Genomic DNA, 16343 nt, shown 5'->3' with positions numbered 1-16343 from the left:
AGAGGTGCAAGAATGGGGAAAAGAAATGGAAATGAAAAAAGTGACACTGCGGAGCCTGGGTCCGAGAGGAGTGCAGCGAGCGGCTCTCCGACACGACCGCGTGCTAGCGAGGCGGCTGCCGGGCCTCGTTCAGACGAAGCAGCGAATGTGATCGAAATCCTGAAAGAGATAAGGGAGTTCCGGAAAGAAATAAAGCAGCAGCTCTGTGATATTAAGGCAGAGCTCGCCAGCGTCAATCAAAAAATAGCGGTGGCAGAGACTCGAATTGAGAAGGTGGAAGATCACGTTCAAAACGTGAAACGGATACTGAGTAAGACAATAAAAATAATACATCAGCAAGAAGGTAAACTGCTTGACCTGGAGGGAAGATCACGGTGGAAAAATATCAGAATCTAAAACGTTCCCAAAGGAGTGGAGGGCTCGTCTATGACGGAGTTTGTTGGAAAGTTACCGCGGGACGCGCTGGATCTTCCCCCGGCTATGAAGCTGGAAGTCAGAAGAGCGCATCGTGTGCTCGTCCCGAAACCTACCCGGGATAGAAAGCCACACTCAATAATAATTAAATTCCTTCGGTACAGCACCAAGGCGGAGATTCTACAAAGGGCCTGGGGTAAGAAGGCAGTGTTTTTAAGAGGATAAATTAATATATTTCGACCAATGTTACCCCCCCCCCCCCCCGTGGTCCTCCGGAAATGCAAAGAATACTCCAAAATAAAGCGAGAATTAAAGCAAAATAAGATTAAATTTCAAACTCCGTATCCTGCTAAGCTAGAGTGTTTTATGACAACGGGATGCGGTTGTACCAGACAGTGGAAGAGGCGACCAGACATGAAGGCCAGAGGGGTGCCCGTCAGCGTGAGCAAAACGAAGGAAAGCCTGGCTGAGGAATTGTCCCGCTCTGCTTGGGAAATAGTGCAAGAATCGAGAAGGCAGGAGATGGGAGGAGGCCGAGAGAAACATATCAGGGAGAGACCGGGAGCTTCCCAAAGACAGTCCTCACCCCCTTCAGAAGAGCCATAAGGTTTGGCTAACTTTAAAAATGTTGAGAAGCTAAACAGAAGCAAAAGTACACGGAGATATACCTATCTCGAGAAATACTTATTATAATGTGGATTTTAAATTACTTAGTTGTTATTCTTTATTCGCTCACTTACTCCTTTTCCCCCACCAAAATGAGAATATATATATGTGTGCATATATGTGTGTGTGTGTGTGTGTGTGTGTGTGTGTGTGTGTGTGTGTGTGTGTGTATGTATGTATGTGTATATATGTATATATAGGAGGAGTACACAGGGAAATCTTTTCGGTGTAATGGATTTGTTCACTGACTTTTAGGAATACTGCAATGGGGGCCCTCAACTCACAAGTAGGAGGGGTTATCCCCCACAGCTAGACATTTCCTCTAGCTCAGAGGTCGGCAACCTGATGCGGCTCCCCGTGGTTTGTTAGCTTTTGAAATGTAATTCGAAATTTGAAGATTATGGTGATCTTGTACAATCTGAAAACTTTGTGGCGACCCATTTCCTGGCACATCCGAACCGGCTCACAATTAGCCACCGTTCCGGCTAAGGGAGATAGCCTACGGGGGTTTGTGAGTACGTGTCTTTTGGAGCATCCGCGCCCAAGGGGACGGGTTGAGGGAGGCTTTAAAGCAAGGCTGTTTAGTTTGAATAAAGTTACCTTTGACTGCAGTCTTTATTTTAGCGCTGCGTGTAGCACACCGCTACAACGTGTTTTTTTATCGCTATTAATATACATCACCACTGCCAATGCCTGACACCCGCCAGTGCGCGCTTTCTTTTAATTCTTCGATCCAAGGTAGGCTACCTATGGAGTAACCTTCAACCCAACGTCTTTTTTTCGGAGTTCAAAATGTTTTTGTTGCATGAAGAAATGTAATTTCGTTTTCTCTGCAGGAGTTCATCAATTTCATAAATGCAACACATTATAGTTTGTTTATACATAGCATAAAGGCAAAAAAAAAACCATTGTATGCAGTGTTATTTCATTTTGTGGCTCCCAGTGTTTTCTTTTCTGTGGGAAATGGGTCCATATTGGCTCTTTCAGTGGTAAACGTTGCCGACCCCTGCTCTAGCTCAACGCAGGGTCATTTACCAAAGATCTCAGCCATGGAATCACACCTTCGTTGCCAAATTTGTTATTATTTGAGTTTCTTGGTTCTTATTTGTTCAGGGAGTAGATCGATTAAGTTTTATTCTAATTTCAATGATATATTGACAGATAAATACAGATGGCTAAGGACAAGGTAAAATTCATTCCTTTTAATGTAAATGGGCTATTAAATCCAATCAAACATAAGAAAATTTTATCCAAAATGAAAAAAAAGAACAAGCCCATGTAGTATATTTACAGGAAACTAATTTAAGTGATAATGAGCATTAAAACCTAAAAAGAATGGGCTTCTCTAATCTGTTTTTCTCCTCATATAAATCAGGACATAGGAAAGGAGTTGCTATTCTTATCTCAAATAAGCAAAATTTTGAAAAAGTATTCGAAATGGGAGATAAAGAGGGCAGATATATTCTGGTAAGAGGAAATATAGATGGAAATTCAGCTACTCTATTGAATATATACGCACCCCCGGGAAGTGACATTGGTTTCTTTCAGAAAATTACTGATATTATGGTCACAGAAACAGAAGGTCTCCTGATATGTGGGGGAGACTTAAATTTACAATTACAACCGAACTTAGACTCTTCCAATAGAAAAACCTATGAAACAAAATCTTTACATAAGAAAGTTAATACACAAGTCACCAGGATCAGATGGGTATACGACAAAGTGGTACAAAGAATTTAAAAATGAGTTAATTCCTGTTTTACTCCCCACACTGAACTGGGCTCTAAAAAAGGCACAAATGCCACCCAGTTGGAAGGAAGCGATAATCTCAGCTATACCGAAAGAAGGCAAGGATAAAATGGAATGCGGGTCATTTAGACCAATATCCATTCTTAATGTAGATTATAGGTTATTTACCTCCATCATGGCCAAACGATTAGAGTTTCTACCCATACTGATACGTAACAATTAGACAGGTTTTACACGACAACGCCAAACACAAGACAATATACGAAGGACACTTCACATTATGGATCATATACAAAAAATTTAAATCGAAGCAATAGTGATAAGCGTGGATGCTGAAAAAGCATTTGATTCAGTTAATTGGAATTTTCTGCAGAGTTTTACATAGATTTGGTTTCCAAGACACAATTATTAAAACTATACAGACACTATATGACAATCCTACTGCTAGGATTAAAATCACTGGATATTTATCAAATAGTCTTACCCTAGAAAGGAGCACGAGACAGGGTTGTGCATGGTCACCGCTACTCTTCGCGTTATATCAGACAAAATGAAGATATCAGGGGAATTACTATTAAAGGGACAGAGCATAAATCGGCTTGTTATGCAGATGACATTTTGATCTATCTAGGGCAACCAACATACTCTTTACCTAAATTGATGCAATCCTTTGAACAATATGGTCAATTATCAGGATACAAGATCAACATAGATAAAACCCAATTACTTTCATATTACTGTAGCCCACCAAGAGAAATTGAAAGTCGATACCCCAGGGCATGGCACACAGAGTCTTTCAAATATTTGGGCATCATTATGCCAAAAGATTTGGCAAAATTATCAGAATGTAATTATCAGCCTTTATATAAAAAAAATTAAGGAAGATGTGGCAAGATGGAACCTGATTCCTTTTTTCAGTCTCAGTTCAAGGATTGAGTCTATTAAAATGAATATACTGCCCAGACTGTTATATCTCTTTCAGACCCTACCAATAGAGATTAATCAAAATCAATTCAATGAATGGAACAAGATGCTATCAAGGTATATTTGGCAGGGTAAAAGGCCTAGAGTTCGTCTCAAAACTTTGCAATTAGCAAAGGAAAAGTGGTGGGGGGGATGGGGCTTGCCCTCTCTTAGAGATTATTATGTTGCAGCACAGTTGAGAGCTGTGATATGTTGGTGCAACCCATCATATGACGCTCAATGGAAAAACATTGAGGAGCGGGTACTTCCCATCCCCATACAAGCAATTTTGGCTGATAACAACCTGCAAAGGTACATAAATACTATTGATAACCCATGGGTGAAATTGACTCTTAAAATATGGAAAACTACTATAAAATATAATCTAGAGGGAGATATTGCAATTCTTAAATGGTGTGCATATGACTCTGATTTTACACCAAATAAATTGGATGCTAGATTTAAGGACTGGACAGCTAAAGGACTAACAGTTCTTTGCAACTTAATGAAAGAAGGAACACCGGTCAGTTTTGAAATGCTTAAAGAGAAACATTTATTGGAAAAACACGATTTTTATCGGTATTTACAGATGTATTTACAATATGTAAATAAGACGCTTAAAAATGTAACCAAGGCAAATACATGCTTGATTGAGCTCTTTAGAAAAGTATATAATTCAGATAATGGTAGTAGAATCATTTCAAGCATGTATAAGGGGTTGTCAAATATTAAAACACATTTGACTTCATACATTAAAACAAAATGGGAGAAGGAAGGAGGGATGATTATATCTGAGGAAGAATGGACAATATGGAGATATCAATGGAAGTGTACCAGTTCACAGAAATGGAGGGAGTTTGGATGGGAAAAACTTGATAAGATATTTTATTACACCCTCTCAGAAATCCCATTATGATAGTAACCTTCCTGTTTACTGGAGAAATTGTGGAAATCAAAATGCAAATCATTATCATATTTTTTGGGACTGCCCTGTTATCAAACAGGACACACAGGAGGGGGATACACAATGCCCTACAAGACGTCTTTAAATGTGAAATACCCTTGGAGAGTAAGACCATATATTTTGGACATATACCTCAAGAATGGTTGAAAAGAGACAAATATTTAATGAATATACTGTTGGTGACTGGTAAAAAGACTCTTACTAGGAAATGGTTATCACAGGAGAGCCCAACTTTAAATACATGGATGGAAATTACAATGGACATTTACAAACTGAAGATAACAGTATCTGTTAATCATAAGCTGGAACAATTTGATTCATACTGGGAAAAATGGTTTAACTACATAATGCCTCATAGGCCTGATTTTTTTCTCACAAATCACTGAATCTGTTGTAAAAAAAAAGATCACTCCCTACTTGTACATAGTTCTTTCCTTTTGCTTGTTTATATCTTTCCACTCTTTTCTATAAGTGTATACCTCAGATAAATACTTTGTGGAGATTTGTGATATATATGATTATATGATATTGTTACGTATCCCGTAACTGGATAACTTACCAGCAAAGATAGAGAGGTCCGTTGAAGTCTGATGGCACTATTTTCAAACGTTTTTATTTATAAAGGGGCACAAAAGTAAGGTTAATACAAACATTCAGATAATGCACATCGTCAATACTCAATCTAAAGCGCGGGTATAGTAATAAGCATCCTTAAGAAATAATCTCGACTGTTGTCTAGGGGATAATATATTGTCCGTGGGAGATATAAAAGTCATTCAGAAGTCTGCAGGCCTCAGACTTTTGGGGAATCGCTGGATTTCACGTGTTTTAGAGAGATTGGTGAGGAACGGAAAAAAGACTTGCCCAGGTCTTTATGAAGCCACTCCGTTGAATCAGGGGAGCGTTGTTTCCCCGTTGTTAGTTCGAAGTCCTTCTCGGTATTATCAGCCACCCGCTCCCCAGGCAAAGGAGTTACGGAGCGCACGTGGCTTTGAATGGCTTCCAGCTATTACGGGAGCACTGAGCGATGGTGTTCTTCTGGTGCGTCACTGGGGTACCGCCTCCTGTAGTCCCCTTTTATCTTGACTTGCAGAGTTGTAGATGTCCATCAACTTAGGGTGATGCAATCCCCACCCCCACATTGCCCGAGGATGTCCATATCCGTGGTAGCTGTCACGTAGCAGGGACATGCCCTCAGCACAGGTGTCTCTAAGAACAATGGCCAAAACCGTTGCATTGTCTCTCATTTCCTGGGTCCGAGACCCGAATTAATAGTGATCTTGCGATTCTCCGGAGGGAGGGGGCTGCTCCCGCCCCTTCGGCCCCTCAGAGCTGTGGTACATTCATAACAATATATAGGTACAATGTCTGAAATACATCTTGTGGAAATGTTGAACTTCAATAAAAAAAATGAATTACAAAAAAAGCAGTCATCTTGTCACTGATAGTTGGCATGAAATAGGCAGTAAACAATTCAGAACTGTTTTGCTCAGCATGGTTTCAAGCATTTAGGCTTGGAGATGCCAGAAAAATGGCTGGGAGCATGTTGTGATGGAAAATAACTGGTTCTTTGAGTCTCATCAGTAGAGGCCTGGACACACACAGTTTTAATAATAAGGAATTTATTTACAAGGGGAAGTCGGGTCAACACAAGCAACTACAATACACAGAAAGCAGTGTGGGGACAGGGTACGGTTACACAAACAAAGAACAAGGGAAAAGCACTATGACAGCTATCCCCCTTGACCTTGGATAGCCGCGGCTCCCTTACCAGGAGAGACCGAGCCAAGCACACGTCTCACCTTTTATAGCATGGGGCTGGGTGAGATAATCCAATTAAGGTGACCAATAATTTAGGTGTGCATTGATTAGTTGGGAGGGACCAAATGTTGATTGGCGTGTGGCGTGTCCTCCGACCAGCCAGGTGGCAGTGCGTCTGTCACGTGGCCAGTATCTCTGGATACACTCCACCCCTCAGAAGACGCACCACGTAGCCAACACATATAAGAAGGTGAAACAAAATCGCATATACCAGAAATAACCAATTTTGAGCAGCTAAGTAAATGCAGAGACACTCTTAATCAGCTGGCATGCACAACATAGTATAGGAATGGCTATGATTACAAGAATGAGTGCGATGGACCAGTGAATGACAGTTGCCCACCACCCCTCTAGGGACCCAAACGGCCACCAATTGCCCCATGAGATGTTGTGCTGGAGGAGCTGGTCCCTTGATTTTTTAATTTTAGCCACCGAGTCCCGAATGTGAGCAGCCAAGTGAGTGATGTTGCTGGACTCATCAGGGATAAAGGTAGAGCATTCCTCACCAACCACTGCACACGTTCCACCATCAGCAGCGAGTAGGTAGTCCAGGGCCATTCGGTTCTGCAGGGTGACCATCCTGACAGCTGTCAGTTCTGCTGCCGTTTGGATGAGAGCATCCTCCGTGTGTTGCAGTGCCACTGCCGTCTCGTTGGCCAGAGTCTCGAGCACACTGGTCATCTGGATCACCTCCCGGGACAGCCGGGCTGGACCATCCTCCGTGTGTTGCACTGCCACTGCCATCTTGTTGGCCAGAGTCTCGAGCACACTGGTCATCTGGATCACCTCCCGGGACAGCCGGGCCGGACCATCCTCCGTGTGTTGCAGTGCCACTGCCGTCTCGTTGGCCAGAGTCTCGACCACACTGGTCATCTGGATCACCTCCCGGGACAGCCGGGCCGTACCATCCTCCGTGTGTTGCAGTGCCACTGCCGTCTCGTTGGCCAGAGTCTCGACCACACTGGTCATCTGGATCACCTCCGGGACAGCCGGGCCGGACCATCCTCCGTGTGTTGCAGTGCCACTGCCGTCTCGTTGGCCAGAGTCTCGACCACACTGGTCATCTGGATCACCTCCGGGACAGCCGGGCCGTACCATCCTCCGTGTGTTGCAGTGCCACTGCCGTCTCCTTGGCCAGAGTCTCGAGCACACTGGTCATCTGGATCACCTCCGGGACAGCCGGGCCGGACCATCCTCCGTGTGTTGCAGTGCCACTGCCGTCTCGTTGGCCAGAGTCTCGGGTACACTGGTCATCTGGATCACCTCCGGGACAGCCGGGCCGTACCATCCTCCGTGTGTTGCAGTGCCACTGCCGTCTCGTTGGCCAGAGTCTCGAGCACACTGGTCATCTGGATCACCTCCCGGGACAGCCGGGCCGTACCATCCTCCGTGTGTTACAGTGCCACTGCCGTCTCGGTGGCCAGAGTCCCGAGCACACTGGTCAGCTGGATCACCTCCCGGGACAGCCGGGCCGTACCATCCTCCGTGTGTTGCAGTGTCACTGCCGTCTCGGTGGCCAGAGTCTCGAGCACACTGGTCATCTGGATCACCTCCCGGGACAGCCACAGCTGGGAAAGGCTATCATCCAGAACCTCTCTGCCTCCGTAATGGCCCTCTTGTCCCGGTGGCCGCTGTACGCCGGATGCTCCCCAAGGTCATTCAGGGGGTGGATGAAGGGCACCACATGCTGGAAAGCAGCAGCCGTACCAGCTCGTGGGGAGCCACGGGTAGGCGCGGTGGCCACAGATCCAGTGGGTCCCGTTTAGAGTCCAGGGAGCTCCCAGCTTAGCGGCATCGTCGGCAGTGGTCACTGGGGCGCCCGGGTACCAGTTTCGCTGACAGTTGCTGTGACCAACGGAAAAGCTAGAAGTGTGGGCATTGCAGAGTCTGCACCAGCATTCGTTAGGTATACTCAGTGGCTGTGGAATAACTCTGAGGGTGGGGACTCGGGTGGAGGTCAAATACCAGTTCCTGAAGCACCCACCCCATCGGGGGTCAAGGGAAGAGACGTTGTGTGGTGGGGAGGAGAGTGGTGGGGGACTGCCAGCAGGGCCCCCCCAAACAGATATACCAAAACCAGCAGGAGCAAACAGTCTGTGTAAACAGTTCATCTCGATGTCATCCAGCGGGATCGGCGTGACAGCACATCATCGGCGTGTGCTGGGGCCCGCAAGCAGATCCAGCAGTCCGATCTGTTGGTGTTGCTGGCAAACTCGTAAGCGACCCTGAGGAAGGTGTTGGCAGCTGTCGGAGCCGATCATCGCAGCGACCAGGAGGGATGACTGGAGTCGCACCATTGTCCTGTAGAGGGAGACGTGGGGGGCGGGGGTAGGTGTAGAAGGAAACTCATTCCCGTCTGGTTAAATGCCGGGTATGTATACAGGACAAATCAGATTTACCCAGCGGGTGTCCCCTGGACCGCGCGCGACAATTTCTCCCTTTCTGGGGAGGCTCTGCGGCTGTCGGATCCATTCTCTGCCCGAGTCCTCGGTATCGGGGGGTTCGGTGGTTTCCCGGTTGGGAGTTGGGGAATGTGCCAGGTGGCGGGCCAGTGGGGATCCCCCTTGGCTAGTGGGCCGTGTGTTTAACTGGTCAACGGCCTGCTGAAGGACACTTAGCCATCCCTGCAGCGTGCGAGAGGGTGTCAGAGTGCGTATTTTTTCCTTGAGCAGGCTGTTCATTCTTTCAATTAAGCCCGATGCCTGGGGGTGGTGGGGTATATGGAACAGCCACGAGATCCCCGCCTCAGCCGCCCAGGTCCGGGCTTTGGTCCCAGCAAAGTGTGAGCCCTGATCGGATTGTACCTCCCTTGGGACCCCATAGAAAGGAGAGGTGCTGTAATCCTCTGATGGTGCCGTTCCGGTCGGCCCTCTCACAGGGCACCGCCACCAGGACACCCGAGTATGTGTCCAGCATCGTGAGAACATACTGCTTCTTATTCTGTCGCGGGAGCGGTCCAATATAGTCGATTTGCCATACCTGACCCGCTCCCGTGTCGCGACGAGTGTGGCCCGGTGGCCCTATTGGCCAGTCCCGCGGCTTGACTTGCTGGCAGATGGGGCAGTTATCTACAGAGGTTTTACATTGATTGAGTGTCAAGGCGACACCGAATTGTTCAGCCCAGCGCCACGTGCCATCGGCCCCTAAGTGGCCACCTTTGCGGTGTGCCCATGCAGCTAATGCACTGGGGTCTGTGTCGGGTGGAAGTGGTGGCAGATGATATTTGGGCAGCCTGGTCCACAGCAGCGTTAAACGTTGCCTCTTCATTATCTTTCCGCGTATGGGCATCCACATGGTGGACAGAAATTTTCCTGTGGGTAGCCTGGTCCCAAATGAAACGCCGATGGTGCTGTCCCCTGAGGTGACGTCCGTGTATTTCCCACCCCATGTCTTGCCACCAGGCCATCCACACTGCAATGCCGTTAACTACTGCCCAGGAGTCAGTATAGATGTGGACTGGTCCGGTAGTGTTTTGGAGGGTGAGGGCTACTGCGGCCAGCTCGGCCCCTTCCCCTCGGTGGTTAAAATTCTACCCGTGGTGGGATGAAGTGCTGCCGCTTTCCAAAATTGTTTACCCCCTTGCCAGCGGCTGGAGCCGTCTGTGAACCAGGCGCGCAGTTTGCTGTCGGGGTCGAGGGAATCGAAGGGTTGACCCCAACATGCTGGGGAGGGGATGTCCGGGGCAGGGTCCTGGGACCGGGGGAAAGCCATGACTTGTTCATGGAGGCGGCTGACCCCTTCAGGCGGTCCTCAATGTATCACTTCCACTTGACAATGGAGGACCTCTGGGCACGGCCCTCCTTGTGGGTAGAATCGGGGGACTTGACCTATCGCATTATGGGGAGATGGGGCGAAGGACGACGGTCGGTGCCTGTTTGGTGTTCTGTGGCGAGGAGCGCCAGGTAGCAGGCTAGCAGCTGGCGCTCGAAGGGGCTGTAGTGCACTGCCGCTTCGGGTAGGGACTTAGTCCAGAAGCCGAGGGGGTCTCTACGCCCTGGGGTCTTCTGCCAGAGGCTCCACTCGGCGACCGTCTCGTTCGCTGAGACCTGTAACTCAGAATGTAGACCCGCCTGGCGGGAAGAAAGTGGCAGGCCTTGTTCCATCACTAGTTTCGCCGTACCGAAGGCAGCCTGTTCCACTGGCCCCCAGAGAAATGTGGATTTTTTCCCAGAGACCCTATAGAGCAGCCGGAGAAGCACCGACGTGGGGAATATGCTGCCGCCAATAGCCCAGGAGCCCCACGAATCTCTGTGTCAGTTTTATTCGAGGGGACGGCAAAATTTAAAATTTTATTTTTAGCGGCATCGGGTATGCTTCTGTCCCCGGAGTTCCATTGTACTCGAGGAAAATGACAGCTTGGCTGGGGCCCTGTATCTTTTCCATATTAATGGCCCAGCCCCGTCCCCTGAGGGATTCGATTAGCATGTGAAGGGCCTTTGACACAATGGTCTTAGAAGGGCCTTGGAGAAGAATATTGTCTATATAATGTGCAATTGAAATCTCCAGTGGGAATTGGATGTTGTGTAAATCGCGGGAGACAAGGCCATGGCAGATAGTGGGGCTGTGAATGTAGCCTTGGGGCAGGTGACAAAATGTGTATTGTTGGCTATCCCAAGTAAAGGCAAACTGGTCTTGGCTGTCTGGGTGCAGGGGAATCGAGAAAAATGCATTCGTTAAATCGACAGCAGCGTACCAGGGTTTGTGGGGACGGCCTGCGATGTCTTCAATAAGGGTGACAATGTCAGGTTCAGCGGTGGCGAGGTGGGGGGGGGGTGCAGCCTTGTTCAATTGCCTATAATCAACGGTCATCCGCCAGGAGCCGTTCCGCTTACGGACGGGCCAAATGGGGCCATTGAAAGGTGAGGCAGCGGTTCTAATAATTCCCTCCCGTAACAGGGCTTGAATGGAGTCTGCGATTTCCCCCTCCCGACACTCTGTACTGACAATTGGCTCCCACTGAGCCGCCCCCAATGACGATAGTGGCTCGCGCGATGCCGAAGGTGAACTTGCCCCTGTTTGTTTCAAGTGATTGTCCCTTTAAAACATTGATCCCGAGGATACATTCCGGGGAGGAGAGAATAAGCACTTGTACACATCTGGGGGAATGGTTGCCTATGGCTAAGCGAAGGGTGACCTCCCTAGCTGGTAACAGGGAGCCTCCCAATCCCTCTGTCCGCATGTCCGTTCCCCTCCATAAGGCAGGATTGCCTGGGATAATCGTGTGCTGGGCACCTGTGTCGACAAGCACCATCCACCTGTGTTTCCCTTTCCCCAATGTACTGTGACGGGTATATGTGGCCTCAGGTCCCCCGGGCGGGAAAGGGCGAAAGAGCAAATGTGCCAGGGGCCCTGACCTTCATCCTATGGGAGGGGAGAAGAGGGTTGCCACGCCGGGGGTGAGGCACTTTGCTGGTGGAGGTGGGACATTTCCTGCCTGTTGAGCTGTCTGAGTTCCGCTTTGAGGGCCTTCGAGACAGTTTCAGGCAGGAGAGGCGCGGAGGGTGGATCGGTGTGGGTGGTCTTTTTGTAAGCAGTCTTCCCCCTGCAATACTCCTTCCACAGGGCATATAGGTTGGGGGTGGGAATGCCCTCTATGATGTTACGATCCACCCCTGCACACCGCAGGTCCGTGTACAGCTGCCTGCGTGTATATCTGAGAGGGATAGTGTCTCGGGCCCTAGTCTCGGTCTTGCGGACCTGCGTAGGTGCCTCCCCCTGCATATACTCTAATCCCTCCAGGAGGGTGATGGCATCCCGCTAGGGCACCGGTCACTCGTGTGTTGTCAAGGAAGTTACGGTCGCAGGCACCTTGGTAGATGCCGTTAACCAGTGCCCAATCCTTGATAACCCGGGTGCCCTCACTGACCGTACCCCATTGCAGGCGCCCGTGTAGATCCCACTGCAGAACTGTGGGATAGCGAGCTCGTACCGCGGTCACTACCCGATCAAACAGGCTTGTGCCGTCGCGGATTTCTGCTTGTGGCGCCCGCAGCGAATTGGTTATGCTCTGCTGGTCAGAGGGGCTTCCCAGGGCACTTGTCTCCTGATGGGAGAGGATTCCCAGGACACATGTCTCCTGATGGGAGAGGCTTCCCAGGGCACTTGTCTCCTGATGGGAGAGGATTCCCAGGGCACTTGTCTCCGGATGGGAGAGGATTCCCAGGACACATGTCTCCTGATGGGAGAGGCTTCCCAGGGCACTTGTCTCCTGATGGGAGAGGCTTCCCAGGCTGCTTGTCTCCTGACGGGAGAGGCTTCCCAGGGCACTTGTCTCCGGATGGGAGAGGCTTCCCAGGACACTTGTCTCCTGATGGGAGAGGCTTCCCTGGCCTCTCGTCTCCTGATGGGAGAGGCTTCCCAGGGCACTTGTCTCCTGATGGGAGAGGCTTCCCAGGCTGCTTGTCTCCTGACGGGAGAGGCTTCCCAGGGCACTTGTCTCCGGATGGGAGAGGCTTCCCAGGACACTTGTCTCCTGATGGGAGATGCTTCCCTGGCCGCTCGTCTCCGGATGGGAGAGGCTTCCCAGGCTGCTTGTCTCCTGATGGCAGAGGCTTCCCAGGACACTTGTCTCCTGAAGGGAGAGGCTTCCCAGGATGCTTGTCTCCTGAAGGGAGAGGCTTCCCAGGTCGCTTGTCTCCTGACGGGAGAGGCTTCCCAGGGCGCTTGTCTCCTGACGGGAGAGGCTTCCCAGGGCACTTGTCTCCTGACGGGAGAGGCTTCCATGGCCGCTTGTCTCCGGATGGGAGAGGCTTCCCAGGCCGCTTGTCTCCTGATGGGAGAGGCTTCCCAGGCCGCTTATCTCCGGATGGGAGAGGCTTCCCAGACCGCTTGTCTCCGGATGGGAGAGGCTTCCCAGGCCGCTTGTCTCCTGATGGGAGAGGCTTCCCTGGCCGCTTATCTCCTGACGGGAGAGGCTTCCCAGGGCACTTGTCTCCTGATGGGAGAGGCTTCCCAGGCCGCTTGTCTCCGGATGGGAGAGGCTTCCCAGGGTACTTGTCTCCGGATGGGAGAGGCTTCCCTGGCCGCTTGTCTCCTGACGGGAGAGGCTTCCCAGGGCACTTGTCTCCTGACGGGCGAGGCTTCCCAGGGTACTTGTCTCCGGATGGGAGAGGCTTCCCTGGCCGCTTGTCTCCTGACGGGAGAGGCTTCCCAGGGCACTTGTCTCCTGACGGGAGAGGCTTCACAGGGCACTTGTCTCCTGATGGGAGAGGCTTCCCAGGACACTTGTCTCCTGATGGGAGAGGCTTCCCAGGGCACTTGTCTCCTGATGGGAGAGGCTTCCCAGGGCCCTTGTCTCCTGTTGGGAGAGGCTTCCATGGCCGCTTGTCTCCTGATGGGAGAGGCTTCCCAGGCCGCTTGTCTCCGGATGGGAGAGGCTTCCCAGGCCGCTTGTCTCCTGATGGGAGAGGCTTCCCAGTCCGCTTGTCTCCGGATGGGAGAGGCTTCCCAGACCGCTTGTCTCCGGATGGGAGAGGCTTCCCAGGCCGCTTGTCTCCTGACGGGAGAGGCTTCCCTGGCCGCTTGTCTCCTGACGGGAGAGGCTTCCCAGGGCACTTGTCTCCTGATGTGAGAGGCTTCCCAGGGCACTTGTCTCCTGATGGGAGAGGCTTCCCAGGCCGCTTGTCTCCGGATGGGAGAGGCTTCCTAGGGCACTTGTCTCCTGATGGGAGAGGCTTCCCAGGGCGCTTGCCTTCTGATGGGAGGGGCTTCCCAGGGCACTTGTCTCCTGACGGGAGAAGCTTGCCGGGGCACTTGTCTCCTAACAGGAGAGGCTTCCCAGGACGCTTGTCTCCTGATGGGAGAGGCTTCCCAGGGCACTTGTCTCCTGACGGGAGAGGCTTCACAGGGCACTTGTCTCCTGATGGGAGAGGCTTCCCAGGACACTTGTCTCCTGATGGGAGTGGCTTCCCAGGGCACTTGTCTCCTGAAGGGTGAGGCTTCCCAGGGTACTTGTCTCCTGATGGGAGAGGCTTCCCAGGGGACTTGTCGCCTGATGGGAGAGGCTTCCCAGGCCGCTTGTCTCCTGATGGGAGAGGCTTCCAGGGCGCTTGCCTCCTGATGGGAGAGGCTTCCCAGGCCGCTTGCCTCCTGATGGGAGATGCTTCCCAGCCGCTTGTCTCCTGATGGGAGAGGCTTCTCAGGGCGCTTCCCTCCTGATGGGAGGGGCATCCCAGTGCACTTGTCTCCTAATGGGAGAGGCTTGCCGGGGCACTTGTCTCCTGATGGGAGAGGCTTCCCAGGGCACTCGTCTCCTGATGGGAGTGGGTTCCCAGGGTACTTGTCTCCTGAAGGGTGAGTCTTCCCAGGGCACTTGTCTCCTGATGGGAGAGGCTTCCCAAGCCGCTTGTCTCCTGACGGGAGAGGCTTCCCAGGGCGCTTGTCTCCGGATGGGAGAGGCTTCCCAGGCCGCTTGTCTCCTGATGGGAGAGGCTTCCCTGGCCGCTTGTCTCCTGACGGGAGAGGATTCCCAGGGCACTTGTCTCCTGATGGGAGAGGATTCCCAGGTCGCTTGTCTCCTGATGGGAGTGGCTTCCCAGGGCACTTGTCTCCTGACGGGAGAGGCTTCCCAGGCCGCTTGTCTCTTGATGGGAGAGGCTTCCCAGGGCGCTTGTCTCCTGACGGGAGAGGCTTCCCAGGGCACTTGTCTCCTGACGGGAGAGGCTTCCCAGGGCACGTCTCCTGATGGGAGATGCTTCCCAGGGCACTTGTCTCCTGATGGGAGAGGCTTCCCAGGCCGCTTGTCTCCTGATGGGAGAGGCTTCCCAGTCCGCTTGTCTCCTGATGGGAGAGGCTTCCCAGGCCGCTTGTCTCCGAATGGGAGAGGCTTCCCAGGCCGCTTGTCCCCTGATGGGCGAGGCTTGCCGGGGCACTTGTCTCCTGATGGTAGAGGCTTCCCAGGGCACTTGTCTCCTGATGGGAGATGCTTCCCAGCCGCTTGTCTCCTGATGGGAGAGGCTTCTCAGGGCGCTTCCCTCCTGATGGGAGGGGCATCCCAGGGCACTTGTCTTCTAATGGGAGAGGCCTGCCGGGGCACTTGTCTCCTGATGGGAGAGGCTTCCCAGGGCACTTGTCTCCTGATGGGAGAGGCTTCCCTGGCTGCTTGTCTCCTGATTGGAGAGGCTTCCAAGGCCGCTTGTCTCCTGACGGGAGAGGCTTCCCAGGGCGCTTGCCTCCTGATGGGAGGGGCTTCCCAGGGCACTTGTCTCCTGACGGGAGAAGCTTGCCGGGGCACTTGTCTCCTAACAGGAGAGGCTTCCCAGGACGCTTGTCTCCTGATGGGAGAGGCTTCCCAGGGCAAGTCTCCTGACGGGAGAGGCTTCCCAGGGCGCTTGCCTCCTGATGGGAGAGGCTTCCCAGGCCGCTTGCCTCCTGACAGGAGAGGCTTCCCAGGACGCTTGTCTCCTGATTGGAGAGGCTTCCCTGGCCGCTTGTCTCCTGATGGGAGAGGCTTCCCAGGGCACTTGACTCCTGATGGGAGAGGCTTCCATGGCCGCTTGTCTCCTGATGGGAGAGGCTTCCCAGGCCGCTTGTCTCCGGATGGGAGAGGCTTCCCAGGCCGCTTGTCTCCTGATGGGAGAGGCTTCCCAGGCTGCTTATCTCCGGATGGGAGAGGCTTCCCAGACCGCTTGTCTCCGGATGGGAGAAGCTTCCCAGGCCGCTTGTCTCCTGATGGGAGAGGCTTCCCTGGCCGCTTATCTCCTGACGGGAGAGGCTTCCCAGGGCACTTGTCTCCTGATGGGAGAGGCTTCCCAGGCCGCTTGTCTCC

At 51.6% G+C, this 16343-nt stretch overlaps 1 pseudogene; it reads right to left on the bottom strand.

Annotated features, from left to right (window-relative positions):
- Nucleotides 1–10063: 10063 nt before the first annotated feature.
- LOC132397651 (uncharacterized) overlaps nt 10064–16343 on the bottom strand; it is a 191382-nt pseudogene continuing 185102 nt past the window's right edge.

This window comes from Hypanus sabinus, chromosome 8 (genome assembly GCF_030144855.1).
Source record: "Hypanus sabinus isolate sHypSab1 chromosome 8, sHypSab1.hap1, whole genome shotgun sequence".
Taxonomy (NCBI): domain Eukaryota; kingdom Metazoa; phylum Chordata; class Chondrichthyes; order Myliobatiformes; family Dasyatidae; genus Hypanus; species Hypanus sabinus.
Note: the sequence above shows the minus strand (reverse complement) of the source record. Positions and strands in the feature narration are given on the sequence as shown.